The sequence below is a fragment of the Ranitomeya variabilis genome, chromosome 2 (genome assembly GCF_051348905.1).
Source record: "Ranitomeya variabilis isolate aRanVar5 chromosome 2, aRanVar5.hap1, whole genome shotgun sequence".
NCBI classification, from domain to species: Eukaryota; Metazoa; Chordata; class Amphibia; order Anura; family Dendrobatidae; genus Ranitomeya; species Ranitomeya variabilis.
In genome coordinates, this window is record NC_135233.1 from 887,055,542 (window position 1) to 887,061,541 (window position 6,000).

A 6,000-nucleotide genomic window follows, 5' to 3' on the forward strand; every position below is an offset into this window, starting at 1 on the left:
CTCAAGGTAAATCAGATTTTTGTGATCAGTCAAGACCACCACACGATGTCTAGCACCCTCAAGCCAATGACGCCACTCCTCAAATGCCCACTTCATGGCCAAAAGCTCCCGATTACCCACATCATAATTGCGCTCGGCGGGCGAGAATTTTCTAGAAAAGAACGCACATGGCTTCATCACCGAGCCATCGGAACTTCTCTGTGACAAAACCGCCCCCGCTCCAATCTCGGAAGCATCAACCTCAACCTGAAAAGGAAGTGAAACATCTGGTTGACATAACACAGGAGCAGAAGAAAACCGGCGCTTAAGTTCCTGAAAGGCCTCCACAGCCGTAGGAGACCAATTAGCAACATCAGCACCCTTTTTAGTCAAATCAGTCAAAGGTTTAACAACACTGGAAAAATTAGTAATGAACCGACGATAAAAATTAGCAAAACCCAAGAACTTCTGAAGACTCTTAACAGATGTAGGTTGTGTCCAGTCACAAATCGCCTGAACCTTGACGGGATCCATCTCAATAGTAGAAGGAGAAAAAATGTACCCCAAAAAAGAAATCTCCCGGACTCCGAAGAGACATTTTGAGCCCTTCACAAACAGAGAATTGGCCCGCAGGACTTGAAACACCTTCCTGACCTGTAGAACATGAGACTCCCAGTCATCAGAAAACACCAAAATATCATCCAAATACACAATCATAAACTTATCCAGATATTCACTGAAAATATTGTGCATAAAGGACTGAAAGACTGAAGGAGCATTTGAAAGTCCAAAAGGCATTACCAAATACTCAAAATGGCCCTCAGGCGTATTAAATGCGGTTTTCCACTCATCACCCTGCTTTATCCGCACAAGATTATACGCACCGCGAAGATCTATCTTAGTGAACCACCTAGCCCCCTTAATGCGAGCAAACAAATCAGTCAATAATGGCAATGGATACTGATATTTGACTGTAGTCTTATTCAGAAGGCGATAATATATACAAGGCCTCAGGGAACCATCTTTTTTTGCCACGAAAAAAAAACCTGCTCCCAGAGGGGACAAAGATGGACGAATATGTCCCTTTTCCAAGGACTCCTTAATATAATTCCGCATAGCAGTATGCTCTGGCACTGACAAATTAAATAAACGACCCTTAGGGAACTTACTGCCAGGAATTAATTCTATAGCACAGTCACAATCCCTATGAGGAGGGAGCGAATTGAGCTTAGGCTCCTCAAAAACATCCCGATAGTCAGACAAAAACGCAGGGACCTCAGAAGGAGTAGATGAAGCGATTGAAATCAGAGGTGCATCATCATGAACCCCCTGACATCCCCAGCTTAACACAGACATTGTTTTCCAATCCAGGACTGGATTATGAGTTTGTAACCATGGCAGACCAAGCACTAGTACATCATGTAAATTATACAGTACAAGGAAGCGAATCACCTCCTGATGAACGGGAGTCATGCGCATGGTCACTTGTGTCCAGTACTGCGGTTTATTCATAGCCAATGGTGTAGAGTCAATTCCCTTCAAAGGAATAGGAACTTCCAGAGGCTCCAGACTAAAACCGCAGCGTTTGGCAAATGACCAATCCATAAGACTCAGGGCAGCGCCCGAATCCACATAGGCATCGACGGAAATGGATGACAGTGAACAAATCAGAGTTACAGACAAAATGAACTTAGACTGCAGAGTACTAATGGCAAAAGATTTATCAACCTTTTTTGTGCGTTTAGAGCATGCTGATATAACATGAGCTGAATCACCACAATAAAAACACAATCCATTTTTCCGCCTATAATTTTGCCGTTCACTTCTGGACTGAATTCTATCACATTGCATAGTCTCAGGTGCCTGTTCAGAAGACACCGCCAACTGGTGCACAGGTTTGCGCTCCCGTAAACGCCGATCAATCTGAATGGCCATAGCCATAGACTCATTCAGACCTGTAGGCGCAGGGAACCCCACCATAATATCCTTAATGGCCTCAGAAAGACCATCTCTGAAGTTTGCAGCCAGGGCGCACTCATTCCACTGAGTAAGCACCGACCATTTCCGAAATTTTTGACAATATACTTCCGCTTCATCATGCCCCTGAGAGAGGGCTAATAAAGCCTTTTCAGCCTGAATCTCCAGGTTAGGTTCCTCATAGAGCAATCCCAGTGCCAGAAAAAACGCATCCACACTGAGCAATGCAGGATCCCCTGGTGCCAATGCAAATGCCCAATTCTGAGGGTCGCCCCGCAGGAAAGATATTACAATCTTAACCTGCTGAACAGGGTCTCCAGAGGAGCGAGATTTCAAAGAAAGAAACAATTTGCAATTGTTCCTGAAATTCAGGAAGGTAGATCTATCTCCAGAAAAAAAACTCTGGAATAGGAATTCTAGGTTCAGACATAGGAGTGTGAACAACAAAATCCTGTATGTTTTGAACTTTTGCAGCAAGATTATTCAGGCTGGAAGCCAAACTCTGGACATCCATGTTAAACAGCTAAGTTCAGAGCCATTCAAGGGTTAAGAGGAGATAAGAAGCAGCTAGACAGCAATTAAGGGCTAGGCAGCAAAACTCTGAGGGGAAAAAAAAAAAAATTTCCCTTCAACACTTCTTTTTCTCCTGCTTCAGCCCAAACAATTAACACTTTGTGGGCCGGCTATACTGTCATGATTCCCAATGGCAGGAAATTAAACACACGGGCAAAAACAGGACGAGCTCTAGGGTGATGGAACCTGAGCTGACCCCGATCCTGAACCTCAACACTCAACTAACAGCAGCCGGGGAACGTTCCTGGGGGGACTCTAGACGTCTCGCGCCAGCCGGAGATCTAGCTACCCCTATCAGAAGAATCACAGACCTATCTTGCCTCCAGAGAAATATTCCCACAGAAATAGCAGCCCCCCACATATAATGACGGTGAAATGAGAGGAAGGCACAAACGTAGTTATGAAAACAGATTCAGCAAAATGAGGCCCGCTTAAGCTAGATAGCAGAGGATACAAAAGGTGAACTGCGCGGTCAGCTTAAAACCCTTCAAAAATACCATCCTGAAATTACTTGAACTCATGTGCCAACTCATGGTATATGAGTGGTAATTTCAGCCCACTAGAGCAACCAGCAGCAGAGAATTACATATCTGCAAGCTGGACTAAAAACATGAAAGCAAACATGAAACAGGGAAATCCAGACTTAGCTTGTCTTGAAGGCCTAGGAGCAGGTAGCAAAGGTAACAGAGACACACTGATACATTGATAGCCGGCAAGGGAATGACAGGAAAGCCAGGTTAAATAGGAAACACCCAGCCTCTGATGGACAGGTGGAAACCAGAGACCGCAACCCACCAAAGTCACCCAGTACCAGTTGTAACCACCAGAGGGAGCCCAAAAACAGAATCCACAACAGAGGAGGTAGGAGGGATTGCCACACACACAGCTGGGGAACAGCAGACGTTACTGAACCCCAATAACAGAGGAGGGACTGTTGGGACTGTGCGGACAGCACTTCTGGACGGCAACTAGCGGTGTTGGAGCCCAGGGACAGGTGGAGGAGGAGGAGGTGGAGGAGGTAGGAGGAGGTAGGAGGGATTGCCACACACACAGCTGGGGAACAGCTGACGTTACTGAACCCCAATAACAGAGGAGGGACTGTTGGGACTGTGCGGACAGCACTTCTGGACGGCAACTAGCGGTGTTGGAGCCCAGGGACAGGTGGAGGAGGAGGAGGTGGAGGAGGTAGGAGGGACTGCCACACACACAGCTGGGGAACAGCAGACGTTACTGAACCCCAATAACAGAGGAGGGACTGTTGGGACTGTGCGGACAGCACTTCTGGACAGCAACTAGCGGTGTTGGAGCCCAGGGACAGGTGGAGGAGGAGGAGGTGGAGGAGGTAGGAGGAGGTAGGAGGGATTGCCACACACACAGCTGGGGAACAGCAGACGTTACTGAACCCCAATAACAGAGAAGCGACTGTTGGGACTGTGCGGACAGCACTTCTGGACGGCAACTAGCGGTGTTGGAGCCCAGGGACAGGTGGAGGAGGAGGAGGTGGAGGAGGTAGGAGGGATTGCCACACACACAGCTGGGGAACAGCAGACGTTACTGAACCCCAATAACAGAGGAGGGACTGTTGGGACTGTGCGGACAGCACTTCTGGATGGCAACTAGCGGTGTTGGAGCCCAGGGACAGGTGGAGGAGGAGGAGGTGGAGGAGGTAGGAGGAGGTAGGAGGGATTGCCACACACACAGCTGGGGAACAGCAGACGTTACTGAACCCCAATAACAGAGAAGCGACTGTTGGGACTGTGCGGACAGCACTTCTGGACGGCAACTAGCGGTGTTGGAGCCCAGGGACAGGTGGAGGAGGAGGAGGTGGAGGAGGTAGGAGGGATTGCCACACACAGCTGGGGAACAGCTGACGTTACTGAACCCCAATAACAGAGGAGGGACTGTTGGGACTGTGCGGACAGCACTTCTGGACGGTAACTAGCGGTGTTGGAGCCCAGGGACAGGTGGAGGAGGAGGAGGTGGAGGAGGTAGGAGGAGGTAGGAGGGATTGCCACACACACAGCTGGGGAACAGCAGATGTTACTGAACCCCAATAACAGAGGAGCGACTGTTGGGACTGTGCGGACAGCACTTCTGGACGGCAACTAGCGGTGTTGGAGCCCAGGGACAGGTGGAAAAGCAGAGGAACACAATGTAGGCCGAAGCCTGATTGGAGAAAGTCGAAAGGGAACCTTTAACCCCCCCCCAAGGCGTTTGTAGCTGAAAGAGCCAGCTTGTGCAGCACAAAAGATGCAAAAGGAAAAGGTGGCTCTTTTCATTATGCTCCTTGCAAACACAGAACTAAACACTTATAAAATGTGTCCCCTGAAACCGTGAGACCGTCCCGGAGGTGGGACTTCCCTTCGTAATATGGCGCAGCACAGCCGTCATTCCTACCCCCTTGGCGGCGTGCCCCGGCTCCTCAGCGTTGTTTGATTCCGTCCCGGAGCCTGCGCTGTTATGTTAGCCCGTGGCCAGGCACACTTAGCGGTGCCCGTCTTCTGACATCATTTGGTGTCAGGATGGCTGCGCCTGTGCGGCCGCGCTGGCCGAGAGCCCGCCTCGCAGTATCGTCTAATGTAATCCCACCGCGGGCCTGGGATCCGTGGCCATTCGCAGTGCATATCCTCGCCTCTCACTCCCCTCCCTACGGCTTCTTAAGACTGTGCGGTGTCACGGCCGTGGCATGCTATTAGGGACCAGCTGACACCGCACAGTCTGAAGAAGCCGTAGGGAGATGAGTGAGAGGTGGAGGTTCAGATATGCACTGCGCATGTCCATGGATCTCAGGCCCCCAGTGGGATTAAATCAGAAGACACTGCGAGGCGGGCTCTCGGCCAGCGCGGCCGCACAGGCGCAGCCATCCTGACACCAAATGATGTCAGAAGACGGGCAGTGCTAAGTGTGCCTGGCCACGAGATAACATAACAGCGCAGGCTCCGGGACGGAATCAAACAACGCTGAGGAGCCGGGGCACGCCGCCAAGGGGGTAGGAATGACGGCTGTGCTGCGTCATATTACGAAGGAAAGTCCCACCTCCGGGACGGTTTTACGGTATCAGTGGACACATTTTATAAGTGTTAAGTTCTGCGTGTGCAAGGAGCTAAACAAAAATAGCTACCTTTTCCTTGTGCAGCATTACTGCTGCACAAGGTGGCTCTTTCAGTAACAAACGCCTTGGGGGGGGGGGACAGATTCCCTAACATTTCACTTGTTGTGTCAGCATGGCGGTCGCAGGACACATTGCCGGCTACACAGCTGGGGATCAGCTGACGTTACTGAAACCCAATAACACTGGGTCGTATGTTTTGACTGTGCAGACGGCACTTCTGAGCCTCAAGTGGCGGTTTTGGAGCCCAGGAATTTAAGTTCAGGTGGTAGAAAGATGAACACAACAGGAGACCTGGATAACGTAGACAGTGACCTAATTATTTAATCAGGAAGAGGAGTGGCAAATTCCTGCGAGATCCA